Source organism: Phyllostomus hastatus, unplaced genomic scaffold (genome assembly GCF_019186645.2).
Source record: "Phyllostomus hastatus isolate PE091 unplaced genomic scaffold, TTU_PhHast_1.1 phas_scaffold_317, whole genome shotgun sequence".
NCBI classification, from domain to species: Eukaryota; Metazoa; Chordata; class Mammalia; order Chiroptera; family Phyllostomidae; genus Phyllostomus; species Phyllostomus hastatus.
The window spans coordinates 25,647,196-25,666,578 of NW_025334023.1; positions in this window are offsets into that span (position 1 = coordinate 25,647,196).

A 19,383-nucleotide genomic window follows, 5' to 3' on the forward strand; every position below is an offset into this window, starting at 1 on the left:
GGCTATTTTCTAAACTTTCTACTAGAATTAAGCACCCAAATTTTTCCAAATTTAATTGAAGTTTTCAGAAATCCTAATATTACCAGGTTACCATTAGGATTACCAGAAATCCCAATATTACTAGAACAGAATAAAGTGAAAGTATCACTTTTCATGCTCCCCTCCCTGAAAGAACTTACAGTCTAGTAAATGAAGTATAAATATGTTATTCACTATAAGATAAACAAAATGAAACAGTAATTCAGTATTAACTCATTGAGTAATTAGCAGGCAAAGTGCAAGTTATTGAGGATAAAATAAATAAATAAAAATGGTCTCTACTCTCAAGATGCTCACAGTCTAGCAAGAAATCAGACATTACAATTCAGTGTGGTAAGTCCTTAAAAAAAATACCAACTAAAAGAATACAACTAACTCTTGCCATAGAGTATTTGAGAAGGCATCACGAAGAAGGTGACATTTGAGGAAGATGAGGGATCTGCCTAGGTAAAATCAAAGAAAAATGAAATCATATGGAGTGTTTAGAGAATAAAAAGGAAAACCAATATAAGTAGAACATGGGATGGGGTGGGAGAAGCAAAAGTACAAATCAGCATTAGAAGTCTAGACCCTGGAGGAATAAATGGGATAAAGTGACCACCAAAGATTAATTATTTACTGTGCCATTGTAGCAGTTACTAAAAAAAAGAAAGTAGCAATGTCGTGTATTTGAATAAATCGAAGGCAACCCAGCAAATAGAGTGTTTCCTACCCTACTACAGTTCCTCTTCAGCGCTACCTGACTTCTTTCCTACCTTGTAAAGAAATAAATAGGTCGCTCAAAAAGCAAGTAATAGGCCAGCACATTTCCAGGTGAATGGTTCTGACTTCAATTTAACAAAAATATTGAGAACTTGCTATTTCTGAAGCACAATGCTAGGCACTAATAGAAATATAAGAGGATACGATACCTTCTTCCCTTCATTTTCTAAAAGAAAAAAAAAGAATGCTGTAAAAATAACTTGTTCAAAGTCAATCAGCTATGTGAAGACAGACTTAGTAATGTTCCAGTTACTCAGGTATTGCAGGTCATATCATCTTGCTTCCTTATTTGCTTTGAAAATATCTATACATTATAAACCAGCTGTCCCCAATCATTTTGGCACCAGGAACTGGTTTCCTGAAAGACAATTTTTGCACAGACCAGGGCAGAACAAGGGTGTGGGGAGTGGTTTCAGAAGATTCAAGTATATTATATTCATTGTGCACTTTATTTCTATTATTATATTGTAATATATAATGAAATAATTATACAACTCATCCTAATGTAGAATCAGTGGGAGACCTGAGCTTGTTTTCCTGCCACTGGGCTCCCATCTGAAGGTGACAGAGGACAGCGACTCTGGAAGTATGTCTCATATGTCCAGTCTACTCTGTAATCTCGTTTTGGTTGCTCTCACTGCAGAAAACCCAGCTTCACAAAGATAGGGTAGTGGAAATGAATGCAGGTATTTCAGTGCTTTTGTGGCAGTCTTAGCATATTCCACCTTGACTTTAATCCAGAAAGTATGGAGATTTAAAGTTGTCTCAAACATACTTTTAAGGCCACCGTCATTTGCCATCTCAAGCAGTTGATCCTTTTCTAGCATGGACAAAGTCAATTCACCTGGCTTATTCACAAATGGGTCACAGATCCATTCCCTCCCACTTCACAGATCTTTTGTGGTTGGGAAGTAATGCTCAAACTCTTCTGAAAGCTGAGATAGGTGACCATGCACCAGCTGGGAGAAAGCAGGCCCTGGCTCAGTCTCTTCAAAATCTCTGCTAATGTTTGAAGCATGTCAAAAATTCCAATGTTCACTCGTCTCCCCATAATTCCAGTTTGGCTTTGAATGCAACCACTTTATCTGCTGACTTGAACACAGATGTCATTCTCCCCTGAAGTGACAGATTGAGTTCATTGAGCAGGCTGAATATGTCACACAAGTAAGCAAGTTTTGAGGTCAATTCTGTGTCACTAAAATGTACTGACAGTGATGATTGTTTTTCTAAAAGAAGTCTCTGGAGTAGCTCTCATTACTCAACTCTGGCCACTGATCTACCTCTAGAAGGCCATCTCTCTTCTGTGTGTAAGAGAACACATCTGTGCTCTGTGTCCATCTTCTCACAGAGCTGTGTGAACAGACGTGAGTTAAGGGCATGTACTTTAATGTGGTTGATAATTTTAATGATGCAAAATGTTGTTAAGTTCAGGTGACACATTTCAGCTAGCCAGCATTTCTCTGTGGATGACACAGTGCATAGATTCACATTCAGAAGCAGCCTCTTTGACCTGAGTAGTGAAACCTGAAAGCCATCCAGTCATGGCAGCTGCTCCATCCATACATATACCAACACAAAATGACCAATGCAGTTTTCCTGATATGTAATCATTCGAAGACTTGAATAGTTCTGCAGCTATGCTGTTGGTTGGAAACAAAAATTCACATACCATATCTTAGTGCACATCCTGAAAAATGTATCACATAAAAGCAAGCCTTGTTGCCTTGTTGTCAACACCAGTAGACTCATCAACCTGGATTGTGAACTATGGCAACTATTAATCATCTCTAACAATTGTGCCTCAATATTCTCTGTTATTTCATCAATTTGTCTAGTTATCATGGTAGCTGAAAGAACACATGCCACCTTTTGAATTATAGCCTCTCCTAAAAGTTCACGACAAATGTCCTTAGCAGCAGACAAGATCAACTCTTCACCAATAGTAAATGGCTTCTTAGCTTTGGCAATGTGATTGGCCACTAAGAATGTTATCAGTGCAGACACATTTGATGAAGTGGAGGCCTTCAAAAATTGCTCCTGTTCTTCGTGTTCACATTTTTTTCTTTTGAAATACTCCAAACGCTTGTCTTTTAATGTAGAATGCTTGGTCTCCATGTGGTGTAGCCATTTTGAAGGTTTCATGGCTTTGTTGACTAGGGGGTTGTCATATATTATACAAATGGGCTTGGAGAATGTGAATCACCTGTTGCAATGAACCCATAATTTAAGTAGAGCTCTTGGTATTTTCTTTTAATGCAGCTTTCATCTTGTTGGCAATCTTAGAGTCTTCTGCTATCTCATCATTGCATCTTTCTCCCTTTTCAAAGAAGCTCTCCAGTGATATTTGTTTTTTACTCACTTTGGCTAGAGTCTGCATGTGGGCTTACCAAAACAGTGACTAAAACAAGTGTGCAGTGTGGAAAAGAGACATGGACAGAAGTGGTAAATAAAATAATGGGTGGGCCACACATAAACTAAAATAAGTGCCAGATTCTGACTTAAAGCCTGCCACCAGATGCAGCTATATAATTGAAGTACATCAGTTCACTTGCCACTATACAGCCTGCTACCAGATGCAGTTTAATTATCACTTGCCAATCACTGACAGGGTTTTGATATGAGTCTGCAAGGAATTTATTTATTATGGTCTCTGTACAGTCCAACCTCTCTGCTAAGGATAATCTGTAATTGCAGCCACTTCCCAGCACTAGCATCACCACCTCAGCTCCACCTCAGATCATCAGGCATTAGATTCTCATAAGGAGCCACAACCTAGATCCCTTGATGCTTAGTTCACAGCGAGGTTCACGCTCCTATGAAAATCTAATGCCACCACTGATTTGACAGGAGGCAGAGCTCAGGCAGTAATGTGAGTGATGGGGAGAGGCTGTAAATACAGATGAAGCTTCACTAGCTCTCCTGCTGCTCAACTCCTGCTGTACCCGTCCATGGCCCAGGGGTTGGGGGCCCCTATTATAAACAACAGTTGTCAAGACATCATACAAGTCTGTCACCTCTGATAGTGACAAATTAAGACTGTTAAAACTCTTGCAAGTTTTGAGTGATTGCAATATTCTGGGTGATTTTTTTAAATTACCACACCATGTTAATTCTTCCTTGCAGATACTCTAATCAGCCACAGAAACTCTCAGTCAAGAACTACCAAGAACAACACAACGTTCAACATTTGTCCTCTGTGTTAGTCAGTGCCCAGCCAAAAACAAACAAATAAAACAAAGTTATGACAGATGATTCAACACAGACAACATAATAAGAGAAATTAATTATAAAAATTTCTGTACTACTGAAGGAGTGGCTAGCAAAGATGAGACTACCCTGAAATCAGCAGCTGTAGGACACTAACAGCCACTAGGACTAGAGGGACAAAGGAAGGTGGAACAGTTACTGAAGCTCCAAGGCTTGGCCACTGGTGGAAGCTGGATTCTGTTGGGAGCTGAGGCGGGGGAGGGGGGGCAGGGGAGGGGAGGGAGAGAGGAGAGAGAGAGAGAGAGAGTGCCTTCCTTTCCTTCTATCACATGCTTATCCTTAGAATAGTGGATTTACTCTATGTTAAAATTATTTATTCATAGATTTTCACTACCTATTTTATCTGTATTCAGTGCTTCCTAGTGAGAAGTCTAACTGAAAACCAGTATAAAGAAGCCTGAGAAATGTAGTGTGCAATGATCAGATCAAAACAGAGAAGTAAATCTGAGATCATCAGGCTGATGTCGTGCACACTCTAAACTTTCACCCTTGTCATTAGTAAGATGTCTATTCTCTCTCCCTGCTTGTATTCCTCTTTCCAAGGAAGGTCAAAGTTTGAGATCTTAACTACTCATTTGTGAGGAATCATTAGGTAACTTAATATAGGAGTAAGCAAAAGTAGGTTCACAGGTATTCATATGGAAAATAATAATACAAAAATAAACTGTGTATAGTGCACTCACTATAAACCTACCTTTCCCCACCCCATGGATTATACCTAGAGAGAGGATACTGCAGAAGGAGTGGAGTAGTTACTTGCTGATCAGACCAGAGGTAGTTTGTTTACATGACAGTTTCATATTTTGGAATTTCCAAAAAGAATGCTTCATAGTATCATCAAGCTTTTTCATGAATATTTGGTCCTCAAGCAATCATTCTTGTTATCTAATAGATTCAGAACATTAAAACTTGCATCTTTCTTTTTTGTGAACCATTTTTTAATGCCATCTTTCAGGTACAGTTGACCCCTCCCTCCTGCAGAACCTAAATGTCACAGAGATGACATCATAATCCCTAGCACTCTCTGAGCAGTTTAGAGAACCAGGTACTGGACTAAGCACTTTCATAAATTGTTTCTTACTCCCAAACTCTATGTGAAGCAGGAACTAGTAAAACACCTATCCAGAGATAAATGAAGGGAGAGTAGTTTAAATGAATTATCCAGGTTTATGTGGTTTGGTCAATTAATACTTAACCTAGGATTTTAAAAACACCAGATCCCTCTCTTTTAACTATTATACTGGCTAGTCAAATACTGCACAGCATTTATTTGCTTAAATATCTCTCTTCTCTGGTAGTGTACAAGCTAAAGGGAGGACTCTGTCTTATTAATATTAATATCCTCCTCATCTATTAAAGTAGTCTTTTTCCATAGTGTATGTTAGATGAATAAAATATCAATATGCTTTAATTTTTGTACAAAAGTGAACAAGGCCAAAGAACAACACAAAAAAGTGCATTCTCACCAAATACACAAACCTAAGATATTACGATTACCATCTTAATCTCACAACAGATTTATTCTAAAACTCAATTTTCTCTTTAATAACTCTCAAGCCATCTAATATTGAAACATTTATTACCAAAATGCATTTAACTGCCTATCTGTGCATTTTAAACCCTAGCTCTGCAGATCAATAAAACTCAAATTGCTTTTTAAAAAGACATTCTAAGACATTTTTAAAATACTTCAAAAGCAAGATCAGAATTACAAATTGAGTTCAAACTACAGAAAATACTAAGGAATATCAAAGAGTTTTCCCAAAACAAAAAAATTTAATGCTAGGAAGTTAAGAAAGATAAACATTGGTAATTAAGTAAAACAACAAGCCCAAGAGAACATATGCATATAAATAGACACTGCTTTTTCAAATCTTCCTTTGGAATTCTTCACATTTAATTCAGCTGTGCTGCACCATTGAAATTATTTTTTTACCTTCTCCCAAGGAGTACCTTCAGACACACACAAAAAGATTCTCTCACTCATATTCACCTTACTATCCATCTCCATTCTCAGTCCCTAGGATCACAGACCATACCTGGTTCACTGCTGTGTTTCCAACAGCCCACAGAGCATCTGTGGGTCATAGTCAATGTTTGTAGAATAAAAAATTGAGAAAGGAGTTCTGGCTGATGTGGCTCAGTAAATTAAGTGCTGGCCTGCTAACCAAAGGTTCACTGAATCAATTCCCAGTCAGGGCACCTGCCTGGGTTGTGGGTCAGGTCCCCAGTAGGGGGTGCTCAAGAGGCAACCACGCATGGATGTTTCTCTCCCTCCCTTTCTCCCTCCCTTCCCCTCTCTCTAAAAATAAGTAAATAAAATATTTTAAAAGAGAGAGAAATGAACATATTCACACCTGAGAAAGATTAAATGTACTTCCCTCTGAATCAAAAAAATGGTATAATTTGATGGAAAAAACTCACAGGCATCCTCTGACTCATCCTGCTTTTCATGTCCTCTACCCACTGAGGTCAGTATCTTTCTTAACGCTTCCATAGCAGTTTGAAAAATAATTTCTCCCTTGTTGAACCACAACAGTCATTCCATTCAGAAAAATGTTTGTGGGAACTTTAAAAATGTTAAAGAGCTATAAATATTCCTCAACCTACAATAGAACTTCGTAAGGTAGCGATAAGAACTGACAACAATCTGAAACATAAAGATTCAGAAAGAGCACTTTAACTATGGTGACCATTCTCGTCTGTCTGCCTATTGTCCAGGCATAATTATTTACCATGTCCTTTCACTCTCAGAAGTAGCTTGATTTAGGTGACTAATTATACAATTACTCCCATTTTAATTCATTAATAATTCATAACATCCCAAATCTCTCTCCTAATTAGTCCTGCTCTCACTCTATTCTTCTGAAATGTCTTCCTTATTTCTCAGACTGCTTTCTAGTCCATTCTGTATTTCTTTTGCCATTACCAAAGTGAGTGAGCAATGACATAAATACAACCTATTATTAAAACAAGTTGCCAAAGCATATATTTTTTAGTAAATAAGGGTGTACTTTTGGCCTGTTTAAGCCTGCATAAATGAAGAACATAAGGATAATAGAATTTTATGAGCTCTAGCACAAATGAAAACACTCATTAGAAAATACAGTAGCAATTTATGGTGAAGAGATTGGATAGCTTACAATATATAAAGATTTCTAGCTTCTCTTAAGCAAAGTATTTTTTTTTAGTGCTACAATTTTAAGGCCAATTTTACCACAAAATTAAGGAAACCACAGCACAGTTGATCCATTCTTTTCAACTATCTTAGCCAACCATGCAGATCACTCTAAAGTCAATGAGGCCATGAAATTAGTATTGATCATAAAGACAATTGAAATTAATAAATCAAGCTCATAAGAAGATTATACGCATGACCTTGTTTCAGTAAAGAAATAAATATGTATTTCTAATGTGTCTTCACAAAAGATATTTCATAGGTCTTTAGTAAAGAAGAATTTTTTCTCAACCTGTTCAGTGACAGAAAATGTAATTCATTCCATTCATTCTCATTTGTTCACTCATTCTTGCATAAACTCTAATTTTCTAATACCCTAATTGTGCCAAGCATTGTGTTACACACTGAAGATAGCAAAGACTGCATCTAGGAACTTACAGTGAGAAGACAGATACATAAAGAAGTGATTAGCTACATATGTGGTGAGATGAGGCCTCAAAAAACATTTAGTATTCAGTGTGCTCCTGATCTGCCCAGCTTCCTGTTCTATCTTCATCTAATATTCTTCTTATCCTGCAATACCACATCACTGGCAGTTTCACAGATATGCCATACTTTTCCAGTTTCCCAGATATACCATGCTACATGGTATATCCCTAAACCATGCCTCTACACCTGGACATTCCTCTGACTGCCTGCTGTGTCCTAACCTAACGCCTGCCTGATGAACTCCCCTATCTCCAGTAAGACTCTGTGTATGCCTCCCCTGACCACCATTCCTGAGAAATTCCAACTTTCAAGTTTTTGCATTTTTATTCTGTGTGTGCTTTAGGATAGGGCTTGTGTTTTATTTATCTTTGATTCCCTAGTATCTTGCACAGGGCATACTAAATATTTATTGAATTAATAAATAAAATTTTGAGCTAGAGCTTTAGTGGGCACAACAAAATAACAAAAAGTTAAAATTTCACACATGTGTGTACATATGTGTGTATGTGTGTGCATATATACATATATATGAAAAATATATATAAACTGACCACTTGACCCAGTAATTCCACTTCTAGCTATTTACTCAAGAGAAACAAAAATATATTTCCACAGAAAATCGTGTTCAAGAACAGCACTTTATTCATAACAGACAAAAACTGGGCATAACCCGAGTGTCTCTCAAGAAATACTAGTCAGCAACAAGAAGGAATTAACTATTGATTCTTGTAAATCAAAGATGAATATTGAAAATGTCAAGATGAGCAAAAGAAGCCAGACACAAAAGAGAACAACATACTATATAATTCAATGTATAAGAAACTTTAGGAAAGAAAAGTCTTATCTATAGTGACAGAAAGCAGACAAGCGATTTCCTAAATGGGCAAAGAGTGGGTATTGACTGGGAAGGGGCTCTATCTTGACTGGGGCTAGAACAGTCTACAGGACTGTTTATATTGTCAAATATCACCAAATTCTTCACATAAAATGTTTGCATTTTATCGCATACAAATTATACTTCCATAAAGTTCATTTGTAAATCTTTATGAAAATTTGCATATATGGGGTATATCAGATTTGAGGGCACTGAAACAATAAAGAATTTGGGTAGCCTCCTTAATTAAAAATATAAAATTAGGCTAAAAGCTATCATCTACTTAAAATGAGAAATGAAGCCACCACAACTTACAGATACTAAAAACTGACAAATACTACAAGTGTTACAACATAGAAAAACAAGATAACATTTTTTAAATTAAGTGCATGATACTCCTCTAGCGCACATTTATACTACATTTTAGCTGCATACTCTTTAACTCTTCATGGAATAATGATTTTGTAATATTTTCTGTGAAAAGAATAAAAAGATTGTTCAATCTTTTCTATAGCCTGGTTGATTAAAATTTGGTTATGTTATTGGGTGGTTTATAATTTTTTAACACTGCAATTCATTGGTAAGGTCATACAACCTTTTAAAAAATTGGAACATTTGAGAATTTCCTCCACCATGCTACATTCATATTATTACTGTTTATAGCGATGCTAATGTTTGTGACTTTATGAATTCTAATAAATTCTGTCTCATGAAATTCCCATTTAAAATGTAAAAGTACAGTGCATTTATAATTATGTATTCCATTAGCAAATATGTTACTGAAAAGAGTCATTTCAACTGGTTGTCAATGAGAATTTAATCTTCTACTTAAGATTTTTTAAATTTTTCCCCAAGTCAGCTTCTAGTTTCCACTTTTTAAATTTTATAACTAATAACTATTCTGCTACCCACACACTCCTGGTACTAAGAACCGCAGGGAACTTGCACATCACCATGAAGATCTCTAGCACTGGATTTTCCTAGCATAAGGCTGAGTAGGTTTAGCACAGAGGTAATAGTAGACTGAAAGCCATTTCTGCAGTGACATCTAGCATTAATTCATCTATGTGAAGAAGTAACTGCAAACTACATAAACATCCTACCAAATCCAAATTAAATGTGTCTAAAATTTCATTTCCTCTTAGATTCCAAAATGCCCACAGACATTCCATTGTCACCAACCAGACAGGTGATGAAGGAGAAATCAAGAAAAAGAAACAGCAATTAGCTTTTAGTTGATTGCTCTTTGAAAATACAACTTTTGCAAATTTTCCAAAAATAAGACCATATGAGGACCTTGCTAAAGCTCATTCATTAGCTGCACTGTAAATCCACTCCTAAACATTACTTACTCATTCATTGATTCAGCAGACCTTTGTTTTATAAGAAGTGCAAACCCACAAAAGTTTTCTCTTTACTTCTGATAGTTTAGAAAAACATAACCAGAAAATAGACATGTAAAGTTTATTTCTAGCAAAGAAAAATTGCAAAGAATTTTTTCTAGATCTACTCATGAACTTGCAAACAGTGAAATTCAGTGTGAAGTTGTATAATTCTAAGTTGATGATGTAGTCAAAATGTTTCATATAGGGGACTGAAGAGGGCTGAAAAATGAGTTTCGTGGTTGGTTTCAATCATGATAGTTACATTATATATGCCAAACATCTGAACATTTCACATGCATCTTATGTCAGACTCATAACAGCTTCAAGAAAACATTGAAAAACAAAGTACTTTCTATATAGCAAGGGAAATATATTTTTGTGAAGTTTGAAATCTAGGGACAAGGTTCTTCAAACAATTTAAAGAAGGGAATGACCTGCTTTCTGAAAAGATTTTCCCAGTAAACACTTCTCAAGAGGTTAGACAGCAATCTATATATGTAATGTATAGATGTATACATTTACAAGCACTCTTTTTCATTGTTTCTGGGGAAATGATCTTTCTCAAAAACTGTAAAGTGGGTATTAGGAAGTTGATAAGTGGATTGATCAGTCTGAGGAAACTAGAATGTGTGAACTGGAGCAATATTTGCAGTAAATCATGTGTTTTTTCTCAACATTTCAACTTACTCAGAGAGCTCCACTCTACTTGCTGCATACTTTGATGGCTTCTGCAAATATTTTATTTTATTGAAGCTATAGTTTTACTTAAAATAACATTTATAAAATTGAGTAACCAAATTTTATTAAATATTCTTCCTCAAAAAAATGTTGGCTGGTATTCCAAAATACAAAAACAAAAATGTGTTGTGTCAAATGACATCACAAAATGCAGATGGTTCATATCTCATGAAGTTTAAAGATTGGGCCAATATAGAACAGGGGAAGTGTCAAGGTTTTCATGTTCCAAGAGAAATGCCATTTTTGGTGCTTCTGTGTTTCCTTCCCCATCCACCCAGCTGACCCACTGGAGCCACCAGTTGTGAATGATGCTGCCCCAGCACCACTCAGTCTCCACTGCCTCCAGGTTCAAACCTGCTCAAGAGGGAACTTATTTTCTCTTACTAGAAACTCACAACCCTACAAATAAAGTGGGATGGACAATAATTTACAGAGCTGTGTTAGATCAGTAAAATGCCTACATAAGATAGTATCATAGAATGCCTTAATAACCCTGGCCAAAGTTCACCCTTCTAAAGAAAGACATGGGACTCATGGTCTCATGCTCACTCATGGGACAGGGGACTTCTGCTGCCTTTTGCACCCAAAACCAGCTCTGTGTCTGTCTCATCCCCAGTCCCTACTCTCATTTTCCTTCCCTTAGGCCTGTAGCCTCTCTGGTAAGTGGACCCTAGTTTTATCCCTGGACCAGGCTTATTATGCACTTGGACTCTTTCTTCCTTTATTGTAAGTCTTTCTCAGAGATATTCCCCAGTCCCTCTTGCCCTCTTGGAGAACATGGCGCCAGCCTTACAGATGTCTCTGGACTCACCTGAACCCTGAGGGCAGCATAGCTTAGCCTCAAGGGATAAACCATACTGCATTATGACTTGAAGTGGGGATAGAAAAAGCTTCCCAACAAATAATTCTTATAAACAAGATTAATGAAAAGAAGATGTGTATATATTTAAAATAAAAGCAATTTATGTATAGAATACTTAAAAGCCTTGTCTTCTAATAACAAATAATAAATCCTATCAGGAATAAATCACTTTTTTAAAGTATCTGTTAATATAATATATATTTGTTTGTTTAGAACCTCATTTATATACCTCTTCCAGAAAACTGAATGGGTATCCCAGAGTACACAAAGAAATAACTTACCTTCCAATGGTTTGTTAACTCACTTTAACTCAAATCCTTTACAAAAAGAATAAAACCCAAAAAAGCTACTATTGTTCCTTTATCACACAAAACAATATTGTTAAATGATAGAATTCTACTGAGAATAGAAGAGTTCAAAACTTGGTTATATTTCTTTTTATAGCAGAAAAATAGAATATGATAATGATATAAAATATTTAAAATTTTAATAAGAGAATTCTAGGATTTCAGTTCAATACTTCTATTTTTATTTATCTTTATTTTAATTTTTAAATTGGGGTTTTGGCTATTGCCATTTCAGGATATGGACTATTTCTAGATCTCAGGTTCAAAGAATAAATAAGAAGAGAAAGTTATATAAAAATATGCAATTGTTCTTCCTTTTTTGATAGAGCCTATTGAAATTGATTCTAAGTTGATCAATTCCATAACATCAAGAATTTATGAAAAGTTTATAAAAATCACAAAAGGAAATATAAAACTAATAAACTCCAAGGAAAGCAATAAACTTACATGCATAAAACATATGCTACATGCAAGAATCTTCATATATATTTTCTCATTTAATTTTTGACACAATACTAAAAAGCAAGTGAGCTTATAGTCAATTAACAAATGATTAAATTGTTTTTTTTAAATAATAAAGAATATCTTTTTGTTACATAACTGGAACATAGCAGAGCAAGGGTTTGGTACTGAGTTTTGCTTAATTCAGGACACTGGCTTTTTCTACCTCATTATGCTGCCTTCAAGAAAATTATCCCCTGGGAGGTAATCAAAAGGTTTTCAAGGTTAACTGTTGTTATGTTTTGATTTATTTTACAGATTACAAACCCAATAGTTAAAGCTATTTTGGACCCCACAATGCTAAGATTAATAGATAGTTGTTTCTCTATTGGTCTGAGTTGCATTAATGTGTTGACTTCAGCAGGTTCACTAAATATCCTCAAGTTCCCCTGTTAGCATTTGCTAAGTAAAGTGCTCAACTCAAAAGTCCCAATGAGCGTCTTCTGGTACAATGTACTTATTGATCATTTTTTCTAAAAATAAAATGAGATCTCATGGCATTGACATGCATTAGGAAAGCAAAGAAAGTGGAATTGCTTTTTGATTTTTTAAAAAACCAACTAAAGAACTCAGTAAGAGTCCCACGAGTCTATTTTACTCATTCATCCATTTTTCCATTCATTCATTCATTCACTCATTTATTCTTTTATTCACTAAATAAAATTTATTGGGCATCTTCTACAGGCCTGGCATGATTTTTGCTATGCATATAAGTAAATGAGTGAAACAAAGTTTCTCTCCTCATAGAGCATATGGTAGAGAGTGAAGTCAGGGCAGTTATTCACCAGCTCCTGCCAGATTAAGTGTGTTGGCTGCGTCCCTCCATCTAAATTTATTGCCCCTTCGGGTGACCCTCTCCACACAAATGCTTGCTCCTGGCACTAGGTCTTACAGGCGGTAACTTGTCCTAGCTGAGCCTACTATCGTATCCTTTGTGGGTTGACTTCATCCTGCCCACACCTTCATTAAACTGCTCCCATAACCCTCTTTGGATGTGCTATATACAGGGTCTGACACAAATAACACTCCTTTTTATTATAAAACCTTTTATTACAAAATCATAAGCATGTCATTCTGCAACATAGTAGTATCACACTCAAGCACACTATATGGCATTTTAGGTGAAATGTTCAAATTAAAACTATAAATCATTACATCCATTTTTTACCCTACCAACCACACTCAAGCAGGCCTTCCTTCTGTCTCACCCTATACTTTCCGCTGAGAGTCTTTGATTCTTGTATTTCTGGATCCTGCCTTCTCTACTGTATGCTAACACTTCTAAGAATTTACCTGAGGAAGAAAGATGTATGCTAATTATAAATGTGACATCTTTACAAAAAAAGATAAAAAGCATGAAGATAAGGAGAAAAGGAGAAAGGTTAATCAAAATGGAAAATGGAAAAGTCAAAGAAACAAGGAAGTTATGGTTGAAATATAAAACAAAGTTGTCCTGGTTCACTGACCCCTTCCAGGAGCCTCCCCTGTGACTGTCATATAGTCAATCTACAGTTTAGTGGCTGTCTCTCTCTTTCTGTGTGTGTGTGTGTCCCCTCCCCTAATGGTTAGTCCTGTCTTCTCTGAACAGCTCTGCTGTTTTTCTTTTATAACCATGACAAAGCTACCTAAACCAGTCAAGGATGTGACTGCTCTTCACACTATTCTGTAAGTTCATCTCAGGTCACTCACCAGTCAAAATAGAGGAAATATCTCTACAGAAGAATACCCACTAATAAACACATTAGAATAATAGAATTAGAGATGTAACCACTTTCCAGACCCACTATTTGTTTTAGGCAAGGGTTATCAATGGATACAAAAGGCATTGGCAAAATGAATCTGATAAAAAAATAGGCAATGGACATAAAGAGATATTTCTCAAAAAAAGACATGCAAATGGACAACAGACATGAAAATATGCTCAACATCACTACTCATGCAGGGAATGCAAATCAAAAAGACAATGAGAATGGCTATTAGCATAAAGACAAGAAATAGCAATTACTGGCAAGGATGTGGGGAAAACAGAACCTTTATGCATTGTTAGTGGGACTGAAAATTGGTACAGCCTCTATGAAAAACAGTATGCGAGTCAGCAAAAACCTAAAAATTGAACTATTACTGACCCAGTTAATCCCACCTCTGGGTTTTTTAAGATTTTATTAATTTATTTTTTACAGAGAGGAGAAGGGAGGGGAGAAAAGAGGGAGAGAAACTGATGTGAGAGAGAAACATCAACTGGTTTCTCCTGCTCGTACAAGGGGGGACCCAAAAATGGAATTTATTTATAAAAAGTTATGTGTTTATTCTTACATGTTTAAACTTGAGTCACCTTCAAGGTACTCTGCATTTGATGCAATATACCTATCAAGATTTTTTTTTCACTGCTCAAAACAGTTTCTGAACTCATCAATTTTCATGCCTTTCAGTGCTTCTGCTGTTTTTTTTGTTTCACCTTTTTCACATTGGCAAATTGTTCCCCTTTGAGGACTTTTTCACCAAGAGAAACAAAAAAAAAGTCATTTGGGGAGAGATTGGATGAATAGAAGGGTGGGGAATGGGGGTCATGCCATTTTTGGTCAAAAACTGCTGAACACTCAGTGTAGTGTGGGCAGGTGTGCTAGTAAATCACCCATCATGAAATAGACAAATGCATTGAAAGAGTCTTCAAAAAAAATTCACTGAATCCAAACTCAGCCTGTCACAACAATGCCAGCAGGTACACTGCTACAGATGGGTTCTTAGAACACTCATCAAGAGGAGGAAGCCTGTACTAAAAGGGACCCACCCTCCAGAAGATAATTGCAGTTTTTATGGGTCCCCACCTATATGTGACCTCACTGGGAACCAAACCAGCAACTCAAGCATGTGCCTGACTGGGAATCAAACTGATGACTTTTCCCTTTATGCGGTGATTCCCAGGCAACTGAGCCACACCAGTCAGGGCCCACTTCTTGTTTTTTATACAAAGAACATGAAAACACTAATTTGAAAAGATATAGGCACCCCTGTGTTCATTGCTGAATTATTTATAATAGCTAAGATATGGAAACAACCTAGGTATTTATCCACAGTGAATTAATAAAGAATATACACACACACACACACACACATACACACATACATACACACACACATATATACACATATAATTGAATATTACTCAGCAATAAAAAAGAATAGAATCTTGCCATTTGCAACAATATGAATGAATAAGTCAGAGAGAGACAAATACCATGTGGTTTCACTTACATGGGGTCTCTTTAAAAAATGAACAAACAAAACCAAAACAGATTCATAGAAACAGAGATTAAACTGATGGTTGCCAGAGTGGAGAGGGTGAAAAAGGTGAAGGGGAATATAGTCAACAATATTATGATAAGTTTGCATGATGGCAGGTGATTGCTGGACTTACTGAGGTGATCCATAATAAGGTACATAAATGTTGAGTAACGATATTATACACCTAAAATGAATATACTATTGTTTACAAACTATACTAAGGTATATAAATGTTGAAAACTCTATTGTACACTTGAAATGAATATACTATTATATACCAACTATACTTAAATAAAATAAAATAAAAATAAGCTATATATAAAATATATACATTAAGGAACAAGAAATTTATAAATATTATTTATTACACTATTAATTATTTAAAATTTACAAGTAGGGAAAATATAATTTTATAATTGAGACTTCTAGGAGTCACCACCTTAACTAGGTGATCATACTTATTACTTATCAGGTAACATGATAATACTTATCATATTACTTATGATAAATGCTTTAGAATGGGATGTGCTATGAAATACAGATAATCACCTATCAACTGCTTTTGTCAAAATGCTTAACTTGTATCTCATGAAAACTCTGGACCTAACTTCCATTCCTAGAGAAACTAGAGAAACAAGTTAATCAACAATATGAAGAAAACAATTAGATGAAAGGGAGATTCTAGAACAGAGCTGACCAGAGCTCTTTAAGAAATCAATATCAAAAGACCCAAAATAGCAAAAGCAATCTTGAGAAAGATGAACAACCCGGAATTGAGCATCACAATTCCTGAATTCAAACTATATTGCAAAGCTATGGCAATCAAGAGTAATGTAGTGGCATACAAACAGGCAGGTAAATAATGGAATAAAACAGAGAGCCCAGAAGTAAACCCCTGAATAAGCAGCCGATTAATTTTCAACACATGAGCCAAGAATACTCAATGGGGAAACAATAGTCTCTTCAATAACTGGTGTTGGGAAAACTGGACAGCCATATGATAAATAATAAAATGGAACTCCTGTCTTACATCACACACAAAAAGCAATTCAAGGAATACAGACTTGAACATAAAATCTGAAACCATAAAACCCATAGAAGAAAATAGAGGATAAGCTCCTTAACATTGGTCTTGGCAATGATTTTTTGCATTCAACACCAAAAGCAAAGGCAACAAAGAAAAAATAAACAAATAAGATTACATCAAACTTTAAACTTCTGCAAATCAAGGGAAATCATCAACAAAATTTAAAAGCAACCTGTAGAATAAAAGAAAATATTTGAAAACCACATATCTGATGAGGTTAATATCCAAAATATACAATGTACAACAAACTCAGTCAACTCAACATAAAAAAAAGCCTAATAACCCTGTTTAAAAATGGGCAAAGGAACTAAATAGAAATCTGCTTAAAGAAAACACCAGATGGCCAAAAGTTACATGAAAAGGGGCTCAACACCAATAATCATGAGGGTAATGCAAATCAAAACCACAATGAGATATCACCTTATACCTGTTAGGTTGTCTATTACCAAAAAGATAAGAGATAAATGCTGTTGAGGCTGTGGAGAAAAGGGAACTTGTATACTGTTGATAGGAATGCAAAGTAGTACAACTACTATGAAAAATATATGGATGTCCCTAAAAAAATTAAAAATAGAACTAACCACCTTATGATCCAGCAATCCTACTTCTGTGTATTTATCCCAAATAAACAAAATCATTATCTCAAAGAAGTATCTGTAGTCCCATGTTAATTGTAGCATTAACAATAGCCAAGATATGGAAACAACCTAAGTTTCCATCAACAGTGAAATGGATAAAGAAATACACACACACACACACATACATATTACACACACACACATTAAGGTAATACTGTTCAGCCTTAAAAATGAAGGCAGTCTTGTCCTTTGTGACCACATGCATGAGACTTAAGGGCACTATGCTAAGGGAAATAAGCCAGACAAAGAAAGACGAATACTACATGGTATCACTTCTGTGTGGAATCTAAAATGAACAAACAAAAGAAAAAGTGGAATTCATAGAAAGAGAGAATAGTAGTTTCCAGAGGGTGGGAGGCAGAATAGGGAAAGATTAGTAAAAAGATACAAACTTTTGATTATAAAATGAATAATGACTGAGGATCTAATGTATAACATCATGACTTTGGTTGATACACTGTATTGTATTGTGAAATTTGCTAAGAATAGAACTTAAATATTCTCACAAAAAGATAAGTATTTGAGGTGATGAATGTTAATTTATTTGACAGGGTAATCATTTTACAATGTATATATGTCAAATCTTCATGCTGTGCACTTTAAATATCTTACAATTTGTTTGGCAATAAACAATAAAGCTGAAAAAACTCAATGTCAGGAAAAAATTAGAGGACTATTCTAGATTAAAGGATATTTTTTAACAGAAAGATCTAACATCAAAATAAAAGTTTGCTTTTTAATTATTTCCTAGATTTTTTAAAGCAGCTAAATAAGGCATTTAGGGTTCTTTGGAGAAATTTAAAATATTAACTGGATAATATTACAGAATTATTATTCTTTCCTGAAGTATTATTTTGTGACCTATAGAAGACTGTTACTATTCTTAGGAAATACATGGTGAAGTCACAAATTCTACAATTTACTTTCAAAGACTTGGGGATAAATACACAGAAAGAAAGAGCAAAAGTGAAAAATTATAATTTTAAAATCTAAGCAAATAGCATACAAATAGTTATTGTACTATGTTTTCTATACAATTGTAGTTTTGAAATTTTCCATAATAAAATGTTAGAGAAAATCAAAGAGAGAAAGAATATTAATCAGTAAGAATGTGTTACTTCTCCCAAGAGGACATACAAATGGCCAACAGACATATGAAAAGATGCTCAACTTCACTAGCTATTAGAGAAATGCAAATCAAAACTACAGAGATACTGATAGGGGACTCAAGAGTTGGAAAATTTTAGTTTAAGGTAAAAAGTTATAAGCCTAGCAAGTAATGTATATGTTAAAGCTTTTGTTTTAAAAATCACAGCTGTCCTCCTGGGACACTGCTAAAGATTACCACCTGGGGACAACTGGAGGCATCTGGGCCTTTGTGTCCCAGGGAAAGACAGACAACAACCCACCCCTGGTAACAGCTAACTGCCCAGAACAGGAATGTTGCAGCTTCTGAATCTCAAAGCCCTCACCACACCTTGTTTATTCCCTGCTATGAAAACCTTGGCCTGGAAAGAAAAGACAAGATGATCTGTTAGGGTATGAACCTGCCATCTTCTCAGACTGCAGGCCTTCTGAATAAAGCACCCCTAGAGATTCAATCGCTGTCATCATTTATTGGGTTTGGTAGTGACAGGCAGCCTGAACACTGGTGTCTTTTCCAGTTCAATGCCACCTCACTCCTGTTAGAATGACCATCATCAAGATAAGTAATAACAAGTGTTGGAGAGGTTGTGGAGAAAAAGGAACCCTCATTCGCTGCTAGTAGGAATGTAAACCAGTACAGCCACTATGGAAAACAGTCTGGAGGTTCCTCAAAAAACTAAGAATAGAGTTACCATATGACCCGGTAACCCCACTGCTGGGTATGCACCCCCAAAATGTGAAAACATTTGTTCGTATCCCTATGCATCTCTATGTTCACTGCAGCACTA